Source organism: Somniosus microcephalus, chromosome 8 (assembly GCF_052327205.1).
Source record: "Somniosus microcephalus isolate GS21.2 chromosome 8, FLI_Smic_1.0, whole genome shotgun sequence".
Classification (NCBI taxonomy): Eukaryota; Metazoa; Chordata; class Chondrichthyes; order Squaliformes; family Somniosidae; genus Somniosus; species Somniosus microcephalus.
In genome coordinates, this window is record NC_140994.1 from 94,400,129 (window position 1) to 94,414,589 (window position 14,461).

Genomic DNA, 14,461 nt, shown 5'->3' on the forward strand with positions numbered 1-14,461 from the left:
ATGGACAGACCTGATTTGGCGCGCAGATAAGGAGTTGAAGAACGGGTATAATAGTAGGTCCACGAGTGACAATCGCTCTCTTGACTCTTGACTCTTGCTCCTACTCTCACCGTTTTGGCCTTTGGCCTGCTGCCGCTCGTACTCGTGCCCTGGCCTCGTGGCGGGCTCTCTTCTCGCTCCCCGCACCGCTCAACAACCAAGAACGCCCATTACACTGGGGCAAAACGCGGGAGGAGAACGAGACCCGAGTTCAATACCACACAGGACACACAGGCCACAAACGGGCAGATGAGACGAGACGAGACAAAGAAGAAGGTAACTGATAAAAGCAGAGAAGGGCAGCGAAAGACGCATTGGTAAAAACCAAACGCCTAGTTATAAGCTGGCGTTTGGTGAAGAAAGTGGTAACGCATGTATGGACAGTGAAAATAAGTTGGCATTTGAACATTGCGAAAAAGCTGGCATTAAACGCGGGTGGCAGCGCCAGTGACGAATAAACCGGCGCCCGAAGCTTGGATAGTGAAATCATTCAGACGGTAAAGACCGCCGACGACCACCCGAGGGAGAAGAAGAAGAAAACCCATCGCGACGAGACGACAACGGTAGCTGAGGAAAAGGAGGGTGCTTCGCATCAACAACTTCAGCGCCGGGCCCTGAGACCATGTGGCGACGGGGTACCCCAAAGGACAGGGAGAACAGATCTCAAAACTCACAACCGTTAAAGCAACAGGTTTTGGATTGGTGAGCATGAATTCCTGGCCCCTCATAGCTTAATCTAGTTAGGTATAGGGGGTGGAATAAGGATAAGGGGATTGTTAATGTAGTTGTTTTCCCTCGATGTGCCGTGTGTTCCCCATTCCCATATAAGTGTAATTATTGTTTATGCCTGTATTTTCATACAAGTAATTTTTCATAAGATTGTTGTATTCTGTTTTTTTAAAAATCTTGGTTTTCTTATACCAAACCACTTGTCTACTCGATTTTCTGTATCGCCGCCTGTACCTAATCCGGTGTCTAGAACCCAGGGGTGTGGGAGCGATTCGAACCGCTCAGAGGACAGTCAGAGGCGAAGCTGACTGGGCGCACACGCCACCACCTACATATCTGAGGAGATACGAATGGAACTGACGCTGTGCAATCATCAGTGAACATCCAAACTTCTGACCTTATGACGGAGGGAAGGTCATTGATGAAGCAGCTGAAGATGGTGGGGACTTGGACACTGCCCTGAGGAACTCCTGCAGTGTTGTCCTGGGGCTGAGATGATTGACCTCCAACAACCACAACCATGTTCGTTTGTGCTAGATATGACTCCAGCCAGTGGAGAGTTTTCTCCCTGATTCCCATTGACTTCAATTTTATTAGAGCTCCTTGATGCCACTGTCAAATGCTACCTTGATGTCATGGCCCATAGCCTTTGCTGTATCCAGTACGCTCAGCCATTTCTTGATAATCATGTAGGGTGAATCGAATTGGCTGAAGACTGGCTTCTGTGATGGTGGAGACCTCAGGAGTAGGCCGATATGGATCATCCACCTAGCACTTCTGGCTGAAGATGGTTGCAAATGCTTCAGTATTGTCTTTTGCACTGACTTGCTGGGCCCCGCCATCATTGAGGATGGGGATATTCATGGAGCCTCCTCCTCCCGTTAGTTGTTTAATGGTCCACCATCATTCACGACTGGATGTGGCAAGACTGCAGAGCTTTGATCTGACCTGTTGATTATGGGATCGCTTAGCCCTGTCCATAGTATTGTACTTCCGCTTATTAGCATGCATGTAGTCCTGTGTTGCAGCTTCCCCAGGTTGGCACCTCATATTTAGGTACGTCTGCTGCTGCTCCTGGCATGCTTTTCTACACTCCTTATTGAACCAGGGTTGGTCCCCTGGCTTGATGGTAATGGTAGACTAAGGGATCTGCCGGGCCATAAGGTTAAATATTGTGGTGGAATACAATTCTGCTGCTGCTGATGGCCCACAGCGCCTTATGGATGCCAAGTTTTGAGCTGCTAGATCTGTTCTGAATCTATCCCATTTCGCACGGTGGTAGTGCCACACAACATGATGGAGGGTGTCCTCAGTGTGAAGACGGGACTTTGTCTCCACAATGACTCTGCTACCAATACTGCCATGGACAGATGTATCTGCGGCAGGTAGATTGGTGAGGGCGAGGCCAAATAGGTTTTTCCCTCGTGTTGGTTCTCTCACCACCTGTTGTAGGCCCAGACTGGCAGCTATGCCCTTCAGGACGTGGCCAGCCCGGTCAGTAGTGGTGCTACCGAGCCACTCTTGGTGTTGGCATATCTAACTCATCACTTTACTCTCCCACAGGTCCATCAAGAGCCTCTCCCATTGTCCAGGAGGAAGAAGAAGATGACTCCTCAGAGGAGTATCCAGCCTCTGAGGGCGCTGCATCACCAGACATAAGCGCACCCAGAACCAGTGCAGGGATGCACACCTCAGTGGATTCCACATGAAATAGAGTAGTGTTGTCACCTGGATCATCTACTCAGCACTTCTGGTTGAAGATTGTTGCAAATGCTTCAGTCTTGTTTTTTGCACTCGCGAGCTGGGCTCTACCATCATTGAGGATGAGGATGTTCATGGTTCCTCCTCCTCCCGTTAATTGTTTAATTGATGTGGCAGGATTAGAGCTTTGATCTGATCCGTTGGTTGTAGGATCGCTTAGCGCTATCTATAGCATGCTGCTTCCACAGTTTAGCATGCATGTAGTCCTGTGTTGTTGCTTCACCAGGTTGGCACCTTTGCACTTGTTGCTGCTCCTGACATGCTCTTCTACACTCCTGATTGAACCAGGGCTAGTCCCCTGGCTTAATGGTAATGGTAGAGTGAGGGATATGCCAGGCCATGAGGTTACAGATTGTGGAATACAATTCAGCTGCTGCTGATGGCCCACAGTGACTCATGGCTGCCCAGTTTTGAGCTGCTAGATCTGTTCTGAATCTATCCCATTTAGCATGGTGCTAGTGCCACATAACATGACGAAGGGTGTCCTCAGTGTGAAGACGGGATTTCATCTTCACAAGGACTGTGCAGTGGTCACTCCTGCAAATACTGTCATGGACAGATGCATCAGTGACAGGTAGATTGGTGAGGACGAGGTCAAGTAGGTCAAGTATATGCTTAAGCCATGTTTACAGAAGTACATTCACCAAAAAGTGCCAAAAATGTAAATTATTCTTTCTACAAATACTTCTTAACACGATGTCTACGCTTGTGCAGTTAACTTACTTGTTTGAGGCCCAATTCTTCTACTCCTATGATGTGCTACCTGAGTGAGATGATGTTGAAAATTGAGTAGTTGGGGTGCTATTCTGGAGCTTTAGAGGCCTGAGGTGACTCTTATCTCAGGGAAGCAGTTGCAATAAAATGATGCTGCCCAGATCTATATTTCCCTCCCTCTCAGCAGTGGTAAACCTATCACGAGTGGAATTACTGCTCCAAGCCTGCCCTGCATAACTAACGAGCGCCATGGAAGAAAGCTGTAATGGCCCCAATTAAACCAGCCATGCGCGTTTCCCGGCCCTATTATACGATGCGTGTGTGATGACATCATTGATGACTCATTTCCAGAGCCCATTTTTAAAGTAGCCTTGCACACAAGTGTAGAAGGAGCATTGGAAAGGTTGGAGTTATTGTGCTAAGTGAAAAATATGAATAATCAAAGGCAGAGGGCTGCGCCCAGCTTTACAGATGCCTCGCTGCATGTTCTGATCGTGGCAGTAAGAGCACACAGGGAGGTCCTCTTCCCAGCAGATGGGCGCAAGAGACCTCCCCAAGAAACGAAAAGGGCCTGGCTGAAATAGCTGAGGAGGTCAGCAGCACAGAGGTCATGAGGAGAACCTGGATCCAGTGCAGGAAGAGATTCAATGATCTGATGAGGTCAGGAAAGGTGAGTGCAATGCCACACTCACCTTCATCCTGATGTGCCTGTCACCACATCCCGATCACTCTGCCTTCCCAAGCTTGCTCCTGCACATCATTACTCACACCAACATACCTTCCAGGTCCACCCATCCCTCTCTCGCCATGTACATACTTACATCCCCATCTAACTAGCCAGCCCTCACACTCACCCTCATTCTAATGCAATTATAGGAAGTAACACCACAGAAGGAGGCCATTTGGCATTGGTATCCCACTCCCTCACAGCCACTCTCTACAGATGTAACCCATCCATTACTCTCACTCAAACTTCTCTTCTTTCCCTCCTTGCAGGAGAAAAGAGCCCATAACAACAGAGAGAGAGGGAGAGAACCGAAGGTGGCCCTCCAGTCTTTGCACGCCTAACAGCAGCACAGGAGGGGGCTCTGGAGATCTCAGGAGCTCGAGAGATGCTGGCAGTGGGAGTCAGAGAGAGGGGGGACATCCCAACAACCTGGTGACAGAATCACATATCATAAAATCACATGACACACAACAGTTACTCATATGGTGACTGATGTCAGCAACCAGTGAAGTGCCATCATGTGCATAATGGTAATGTTACCCATTCTTATTATAACACTTCTAATTCATCTCTTTGTTCTCCCACAGATCCATCAACTGCCACCCCCCGCCACCCACAGTCCAGCCGCAGGAGGAAGAGGGTTCCTCAGAGGAAACTCCAGCCTCTGAAGGTGCAACGTCAGAAGCCCCAAGCGCGGCCAGTACCAGCGCAGATACGTACACCTTGGTGGGTCCTTTGCGCTATAGAGTAGAGTTGTCACATGGTGTCTCACAATTCACAAGTGAGCAAAAGCAGGCAGTGTTGACAGGGACAACAGTGGAGACTCCTTGCCGGAGGGCACAAGACGGTCAAAGCTCAGCTCAGCTGCATGCAGACACTGAGCCTCAGGGGCCATCGAGAAAGAGGGTGATCTTGGAGGGGCAGCCACAATTGCATGAGGCTCTGGCATTTTTTGCAGCCGCGATGTCTGCAAGTGTTCAGAGAATGCAGGAGTTCATCTCCAACGTGAGCACCACCATGTCGCAGGCAACGGCGACGATGTGCTCTTCCATGGAAAGGATGGCCACCTGCATGGAGCAGCAAATGCGCCACTCACATGAGCACATGCTAGCAGTGGACAACAGTGGCACGCGCTCATAGACCTCCTCTCAAGGAGGGCTGTAAACGTAGACTTGGGCCTTCATTGCCCCACTGTTGTGCAGCAAGGTGTTTGCCAGCTCCTTGCTAGCAGGGAAGTGCAGGTGGCCCATGAGAGGGATAATGGTGAGAGGGGACATGGAAATGGGGGCTCTTCTCAAAGTGCTCCCACTTCTCCCCCATTGCCTCCCCCTCAGTCAAATCCCCACATGCTTCCTCGGATCCCGAAGGCCGAGTCTGCCCCTGCAAAGTCGCAGGAGGAGCAGACTTTGTCGGGGCCATCACAGGCTCCAAAACCCAGAGGACAACCGCCAAAAGTGTCTGACGAGTCGCAGCAGGGAAGTGAGAAACCTGCAACTACCTCTGCTGAAATCACAGGGGTTGTATCTCGTAGAAGCACTCGGAAAAGAAAAATGACACAAAAGTAAATGCACAAGGGTATGCACATGGGTGTATCAAAAAATGTTAGTGGTATGTTTCAGTTATTTTGATGACACACATAAATGGTTATCTTTGCACCACTTTCAGGTCTTGTCCATTTTTGCCTCAAACCTTGGAAGTGGCTTTGTCACTTAGAGTGAATGGTGACACATTACTTAACCTTGAGCATTAGAGCTTTAGGTCAGAGGGATTGCTTGATCATTGTAGGGATGCTTTATGGTGTTGTTGGCGGGGTGGGAGGGTGGTGAGGGGTGTGGGGGGAGCTTAATACGGCATGTGGCAGGCGTGTGGCTGCATTGGAACAAGTTAAGTAAATCTGGCCATGATGAGGCCATCCCAGGCCTCCCGGGCAGCAATGTGTGCCGCTACTGGTGCGATCTGCACCTCAGGTTTTTCCTCCTCCTCATCTTCCTCCTCCTCCTCTGAAGAGGCTGTGTGCTGTGCGCCATGCTCCTCCTGCAGCTCCAATCCTCGCTGCTGCGCTATGTTGTGCCATCATAAGGTCAGAAGTGGGGATGTTCGCTGATGATTGCACACTGTTCAGCACCATTCGAGACTCGTCAGATACTGACGCAGTCCGTGTCCATATGCAGCAAGACCTGGACAACATTCAGACTTGGGCTGACAAGTGGCAAGTAACATTCGCACCACACAAGTGCCAGGCAATAACCATCTCCAACAAGTGAGACTCTAACCATCTCCCCTTGACATTCAATGCCATTACCATCGCTGAATCCCCCACTATCAACATCCTGGGGGTTACCATTGATCAGAAACTGAACTGGACCAGCCATATAAATACTGTGGCTACAAGAGCAGGCCACAGGCTGGGAATTCTGCGGCGAGTGTCTCACCTCCTGACTCCCCAAAGCCTTTCCACCATCTACAAGGCACAAGTCAGGAGTGTGATGGAATACTCTCCACTTGCCTGGATGAGTGCAGCTCCAACAACACTCAAGAAGCTCAACACCATTCAGGATAAAGCAGCCCGCTTGATTGGCACTCCATCCACCACCTTCAACATTCACTCCCTGCACCACTGGCGCACTGTGGCTGCAGTGTGTACCATCTACAAGATGCACTGCAGCAACTCGCCAAAGCTCCTTCAACAGCACCTTCCAAACCGGCGACCTCTACCACTTAGAAGGACAAGGGCAGCAGACGCATGGGAACATCACCACCTACAAGTTCCCCTCCAAGCCACACACCACCCTGACTTGGGCCTGTATCGCCGTTCCTTCACTGTCGCTGGGCCAAAATCCTGGAACTCGCTTCCTAACAGCATTGTGGGTGTACGTACACCATATGGACTGCAGCGGTTCAAGAAGGTGGCTCACCACCATCTTCTCAAGGGCAATTAGGGATGGGCACTAAATGCAGGCCTAGCCAGCCAACGATGCCCACATCCCATCATGAATAAAAATTAAAAAAATGATGATGATTCTGGAGACCCTGGCTGGTGCGTACTCCTCCAGATCTGTCAAGGCATCTGAAGCGTATCTTCAGCATGTCTATTGCTTGCTCTATGACACATCTGGTAGACATGTGGCTCTCATTATAATGCTCCTCAGCCTCAGTACTTGGCATCTTCAAGGGTGTCTTGAGCCACGTCTTCAGTGGATATCCCTTGTCTCCAAGCAGCCAGCCGGTAAGTGTATTTGGAGGTGCGAAGAGCTGAGGGAGGGTGGACTGGTGCAGCATGAAAGAGTCATGACAGCTGCCAGGGAATCTGGCGCACATATGCATAATTACCATTTTATGGTTGCAGACGAGCTGCACATTGCGGTTCACAAACACTCCTGGGGTGCCTTCATGGCCACATGTGGGCAGTAGATGACACCCTGCACCTGTGGGAAGTCAGCCAGAGCTACAAAGCCAAGCACCCATTCAGTAACACTGGCCTCATCAGTGGCAAAGTTGATATAATTGGCTGACTTGTGAAACATGGCATCAGTCACCTGGGTGATGCATCTGTGGGTGGCCGACTGCAAGATCCCGCAAATGTCTGCTGCAGATCCTTGGAAGGTGCCTGAAGTGAAGAAGTTGAGGGCGGTGGTGACTTTGACAGCCAGTGGTAAGGAGTGTCCACAAGAGCCCCTGGGCAGCAGGTCTTGTTCCAGCAAGCTACAAATGTCTGCGATAGCCTGAGCCTCCTGAAGCACTGCTGTTCAGTCATGTTGAGGAAGCTCATCCTCTGCCTGTATACCTTGTGTTGGGGGTATCGCCTTTGGCACGTTGCAGCCCTGTGGTGCCCCCCCTCTCTCCTGTGGAGCATTAGGTCTTTGAGGATGATACGCTTATCAATTACTTCATAAAAGGTGATGAGTCGAAGAAGAGATGATGAGTCGAAAGAAGAGATGAATAAGGCTTTTATTAGCTAAGAAGAGACCATGCTTCTTCGTGAGTGACTGAACAAGTCTGAACGAAACCCACACAGTGGTGGGTGGAGTCAGCTGAGGCATGCCTCCATACACAGCGCCACCCAGAGGTGGCAATATACAATACAGTGGTTTACCACATTCACCCCTTGTTTAATGTGAAGTCCGGCGGGGTGAAGGGTACTACAAGTTAAGTCTATCAGGAGGCCTTGTCTGACGTCCTGATCGTCGTGGTGGCGGCGGTGGTGTTGCAGCATCCGACGTCGGGTCTGGTGTCTGGGTGGTTGGCGAAGATTCCTGGGGCTTTGGCATGCCGTCTGCAGGGGTTGGGTTGGGAGGGGTGGTGGGGGATAACAGTGGTAAGGGGGATAACGGTGGTAAGGGGGATAACGGTGGTAATTCAGGGGTACCCGAGGGTGCGAGATCTCGTATGGAGACCGTGTCCTCCCGCCCGTCTGGGTATGTCACCCAGGCATACTGGGGGTTGGCGTGTAGGAGGTGCACCCGCTCGACCAGGGGGTCCGTTTTATGCGTCCTCACGTGCCTCCGCAGTAGGACGGGCCCAGGAGAAGTCAACCATGCCGGTAGCGAGGTTCCCGATGTAGACTTCCGGGGGAAAACGAACATTTTCTCATGAGGGGTCGCATTAGTGGCAGTACAAAGCAGTGACCGAATGGAGTGAAGCGCTGCAGGGAGGACCTCCTGCCAGCGGGAGGTCGGAAGGCCCTTAGATTTTAGTGCTAAGAGGACTGCCTTCCAAACCGTCGCGTTCTCCCTTTCCACCTGGCCGTTCCCCCGGGGGTTGTAACTGGTGGTCCTGCTCGTGGCGATACCTCTTGTTAGCAGGTACTGCCGAAGTTCGTCGCTCATGAACGATGAGCCCCTGTCGCTATGTATATAGCTGGGGAACCCGAACAGAGCGAAGATGTCATTCAGACACTTGATGACCGTGGTACTGGTCATGTCTGGGCAAGGGATGGCAAAGGGGAAACGGGAGTACTCATCAACTATGTTGAGGAAGTACACATTGCGGTCAGCGGAGGGGAGGGGCCCTTTAAAATCGACGCTCAGGCGTTCGAAGGGGCGGGTGGCCTTGATCAGGCTTGCTCTGTCCGGCCTATAGAAGTGCGGTTTGCACTCGGCGCAGATTTGGCAGCTCTTGGTCATGGTCCTGACCTCCTCGATGGAGTAGGGCAGGTTACGGGATTTGATAAAATGGAAAAACCTGGTGACCCCCGGGTGGCAGAGGTCATTGTGGAGGGACTGCAGCCTATCACTCTGCGCGTTGGCGCATGTACCACGTGATAGGGCATCTGGGGGCTCATTGAGTTTCCCTGGCCGATACAAGATATCATAATTGTAGGTGGAGAGTTCGATTCTCCACCTCAAGATCTTGTCGTTCTTGATTTTACCCCTCTGCTTATTATTAAACATAAAAGCTACTGAACGCTGGTCAGTGAGCAGGGTAAATCGTTTCCCGGCCAGGTAATGCCTCCAGTGACGCACCGCTTCTACAATAGCCTGGGCCTCCTTTTCGACGGAGGAGTGTCTCGTCTCGGGGCCCTGGAGGGTCCTTGAGAAAAAGGCCACGGGTCTGCCCGCCTGGTTAAGGGTCGCGGCTAGGGCGAAGTCGGAGGCATCGCTCTCCACTTGGAAGGGGATGGACTCATCCACCGCGTGCATTGCGGCCTTCGCGATATCGTTCTTGATAAGAGTGAAGGCTGCACACGCCTCTGGTGTCAGGGGGAAGGAGGTGGCTTTGATGAGGGGCCTGGCTTTGTCTGCATAGAGGGGCACCCACTGGGCGTAGTAGGAGAAAAACCCCAGGCATCTCTTCAGTGCTTTTTGGCAGTGGGGAAGGGGTAGCTCCATTAGGGGGCGCATTCTGTCGGGGTCGGGCCCGATGACTCCGTTCTCCACCACGCAGCCGAGGATGGCCAGGCGCTTGGTGTGAAACATACATTTTTCCTTATTGTACGTTAGGTTCAGCCGTTGGGCCGTACGGAGGAAATTTGCTAGATTAACGTCGTGGTCCTGCTGGTCGTGGCCGCAGATGGTGACGTTATCCAAATAGGGGAAGGTTGCCCGCAGCGCGTTCTGGTCAACCATTCGGTCCATCTCCCTTTGGAAGACCGAAACCCCGTTGGTGACGCCGAAGGGGACCCTAAGGAAGTGGTAGAGGCGGCCGTTTGCCACGAAGGCAGTATACTGGCGGTCCTCATGGCGGATGGGCAGCTGGTGGTACGCTGACTTAAGGTCGATGGTGGAGAATACTTTGTATTGCGCAATCTGATTGACCATATCAGATATGCGAGGGAGGGGGTACGCGTCCAGCTGGGTGTACCGGTTTATGGTTTGGCTGTAGTCGATTACCATGCGGCGTTTTGCAGTGGTTTTAACGACTACAACCTGGGCTCGCCAGGGGCTAGTGCTACCTTCGATAATGCCCTCCTTCAAGAGCCGCTCCACCTCAGAGCTGATAAAAGCTCTGTCCCCGGCACTGTACCGCCTGCTTTTGGTAGCGATGGGTTTACAGTCGCGGGTGAGGTTAGCGAACAGGGGAGGGGGGGGGACTTTTAATGTGGAAAGGCTGCAGGTGGTTTGCAGCGGGCGATTTAAAAGTTGTTGGTTGCAGACTGTGAGTGGGGGGAGGGGTCCACCGTATGCTAGTGTGACACTCTTAAGGTGGCACTGAAAATCCAACCCTAGCAGGACGGCAGCGCAAAGACGGGGCAGGACTAGCAGTTTAAATTTTTGATATTCAGTGCCCCCTACTGACAGGGTCACCACACAGTAGCCGCTGATGTCCATTGACTCGGACTTGGACGCCATAGAAATGCGATGGTGCGTTGGCAGAATCGTGAGGGAGTGGCTACGTACCGTGTTGGGGTGGACGAAACTCTCTGTGCTCCCGCTGTCGATCAGGCAACTGGTGGCGCGGCCGTTTACCGCGATATCCATCATGGAGCTGGATAGATGGTGAGGGTGGCCTTGATCCAGCGTCACGGAGGCCAGTATGTGGCTTAGTGAGTCACTATAGTCATCCGCCGAGACGGTGGTCGGTTCCGGTGACGAAATGGCGGTTGAGTGCGTTGGATACGATGGCGGCGGATGCCATGCGGCCGGGGGTACACAAAATGGCGGATAAGATGGCTGCTCCCACGGCCCGCACGCTGCGCTGCTGGCTGGCTTCCCCTTGCAGGCGTTAGCGTAATGGCCTTTCTTCCCGCAGCCCGAGCAGGTAGCTGTCTTAGCTGGGCAGTGCGCTCTGGGATGTTTTAACTGGCCACAGAAATAGCATTTTTGGGCCTGGTTACTGGGCATCGAAGCAGTTCTTACCGGAGGCTGCTGTCTCGGTTGGGTCGCTGCAGCGGTTGGTGCCGGGGGCGGCGGTCCCGTGTCCCACGGTTTCGATTGCCATGTCTCGGCGCCGTTACGGGGGTATGCCTCGAGGTTTCGGTGGGCCTCCTCTAACGAGAGCGCAAGGGCAATGGCCGTCTTCAGGTCGGGTTCCTTGCTTTCTAGCAGTCTCTGCCGGGTGTGGTCTGACTGGAGGCCCCTGACGAAGGCATCACAGGCGAGTCCCTGCGCGTGCTCCACAGCCGTTACCGCTTTACAATCGCAGTCTCTGCAGAGTGCCAGTAGCGCCCGTGCAAATGCCCCTACCGATTCTCCCGGTTGCTGCCTGCGGGATCCCAAGAGGTGTCGGGCGTAAATTGTGTTCACTGGGCGCGTATATTGCCCTTTTAGTAGCTCGAGGGCCGCCACGTACGTATTAGAGTCTCGGATTAGCATATATACTTGATGGCTCACCTGGGCGGTCAAAATTTTCAGTTTGTGATCCTCCTCTGTAACCTGTGAGATTGCGAGGAAGGATTCAAAGCAGCTCAGCCAGTGTTCAAACTTGGCTGATGCACCCACATCTTGAGGGTCGAGGTCCAGGCGTGGTGGTCTGAGGGCTCTCAGCAATGTCTGCTGTATCCGTTGCTGTTGTTGCTCCTCAGGTGTCGCCATTTAACTTTTAGCTAATAAAATTGATACGCTTATCAATTACTTCATAAAAGGTGATGAGTCGAAGAAGAGATGATGAGTCGAAAGAAGAGATGAATAAGGCTTTTATTAGCTAAGAAGAGACCATGCTTCTTCGTGAGTGACTGAACAAGTCTGAACGAAACCCACACAGTGGTGGGTGGAGTCAGCTGAGGCATGCCTCCATACACAGCACCACCCAGAGGTGGCAATATACAATACAGTGGTTTACCACAGAGGAGAAGGCTGCAGTTGTGACTGCTGCTGCTGCTGATGTGGCTGCTGCTGCTGGTGGTGGGGCTCATCTTGGTCCTATTCTGAGGACCAAGGTGAGACAGTACAAGCGGCATCCATGCTGATGTAGTAGATGGCAGGTAAAGTGGAGATGAGAGGGCCAATGCCTCAATGTTGTGATAGTGAGTAGTAGTGGATTGTAGATTGGCGGTTAGGATCAGATCAGCCATGATCTTATTGAATGGCGGAGCGGGCTCGAGGGGCCGATTGGCCTGCTCCTGCTCCTATTTCTTATGTTCTTATGTTCTTATGTAAATGTGGTGAGAGTGGCTTCCGAGGTTTCAGAAATAACCTGCAAACTGCTGACAACCAAATCTGTTGTAAAATGGAGTGAGCAAGAGCCTTTCTATGAGACAAGTAATGAGGTGTAATGTTGCAGTATTTAAGAACATAAGAACATAAGAAATAGGAGCAGGAGTAGGCCATTTGGCCCTTTGAGCCTGCTCCGCCATTTAATAAGATCATGGCTGATCTTCTACCTCATCTCTACTTCCCTGAACTATCCCCATATCCCTTGATTCCCTTAATATTCAAAAATCTATCGATCTCTGTCTTGAATATACTCAACGACTGAGCCTCCACAGCCCTCTGGGGTAGAGAATTCCAAAGATTCACCACCCTCTGAGTGAAGACATTTCTCCTCATCTCAGTCCTAAATGGCTGACCCCTTAATCTGAGACTGCGACCACTGGTTCTAGACTCCCCAGCCAGGTGAAACATCCTTCCTGCATCTACCCTGTCAAGCCCTGTAAGAATTTTGTAAGTTTGAATGAGCTCACCTCTCATTCTTCTAAACTTTAGAGAATATAGGCCTAGTCTACTCAATCTGTCCTCACAGGACAACCCCCCCATCCCAGGAACCAGTCTGGTGAACCTTTGTTGCACTCCCTCTGTGGCAAGTATATCCTTCCTTAGGTAAGGAGACCAAAATATGCTTTTCCTAGCTGTCAATGAATGAACTCGCCAATGGCCATTGAGCATCTACCTGCCCTTCACAGGTGAGGCACCTGACCTTCGTGAATCCTGTGCCCTTGCAGTAAAACTCAGAATTTGGTTTTATAATCTCTGTTAAGGGTCTGTAAACATGCATTTAATGATTTCAATGAGGTCGCCCGCCTCTGTGGATCGGTTCTGTGTTGCCCCTTCAAAGCCACCCGAGTTAAATGCTCTAGACGGCGGGTTCCAGACACGCTCGCTATTTCTGCCACTTTTACTGCCGACCCGCCCCCAAACCAGCAAGCGTGGCAACGGGAATATTCTGGACAAGGTTCTTTTTGGTTGGTGATTTGGAATTGGATGATTAGTTATTCTCCAGAAAACTGGGAACAGAATTGATTCAATTTGAGGGGAAAGTGTCTGCAAGAAGTGGAACTTTTACTTGGTTGTGGAAAATGTTTTAAACAAATCTTTTTACTAAAGCAACATGCAGAATTTGTGTAAAAGTCACAATTATGACCCTTCATAGCCCTGCATGACCATATTATAGCCTCAGCACTATCAATCTTCCCATCCCCACTTCCTATGGCTCTCCTCAAGTCAGCAGGGAAGATTTTACTGCACCTGTTTTCTGACTGCACTCACCCCCTCAAAATCTGCTACTTTACAACCACTCCTCCCCCTTGGCCACACTTGCTGCTTCTTCCCGTCATTATGCATACTTCTTGCATGTTGAAAGCCTTGTCCAGGGAACATATTAATCCACTTCTCATCTTCTTGCAGAAATAGATGGCACACAATAGACGGGTGACAAGTAGTGTAAAAAGAGACCCTGTCAATCTGCAAACTCTGACAATAATGGAGATGGACGTCATCGACATCATGGGCAGAGAGTAGGCATGCAGATGGCAAGGCTGGAGGCCTGGCACAACAGGGTGTTTGAGGATCATACCCTTCTTTTCTCTTTATAACTAAACTCACTCAGTCACACACAAATTGATCATGACAACTTGGTTGTGCATTATGTGCCACTCATCTCTACTGCTTAACCCTGCCACTACATGCTAATTCTTGCCCCTCGTCCCTTGTTCTATGTCTATCAGATAACCTGTGTTCCAGTCACACAAACTAAGGAGGAGAACCCTCCAGAAGATGAACCATCAGTCACTCTGACCATTCCATGAACAAACATCAAAATTCAGCCTGCACGGCACAGATAGTGGGATAGATTTTGACTTTATGTGAAGTGTAAAATGGGTGATAGCGAATCAGCAGC

General features: G+C 51.0%; 1 pseudogene; it reads left to right on the forward strand.

The window, feature by feature from the left end:
* The first annotated feature begins 3,225 nt into the window (after positions 1 to 3,225).
* Positions 3,226 to 14,461, forward strand: part of LOC147113703 (uncharacterized) — a 96,894-nt pseudogene continuing 85,658 nt past the window's right edge.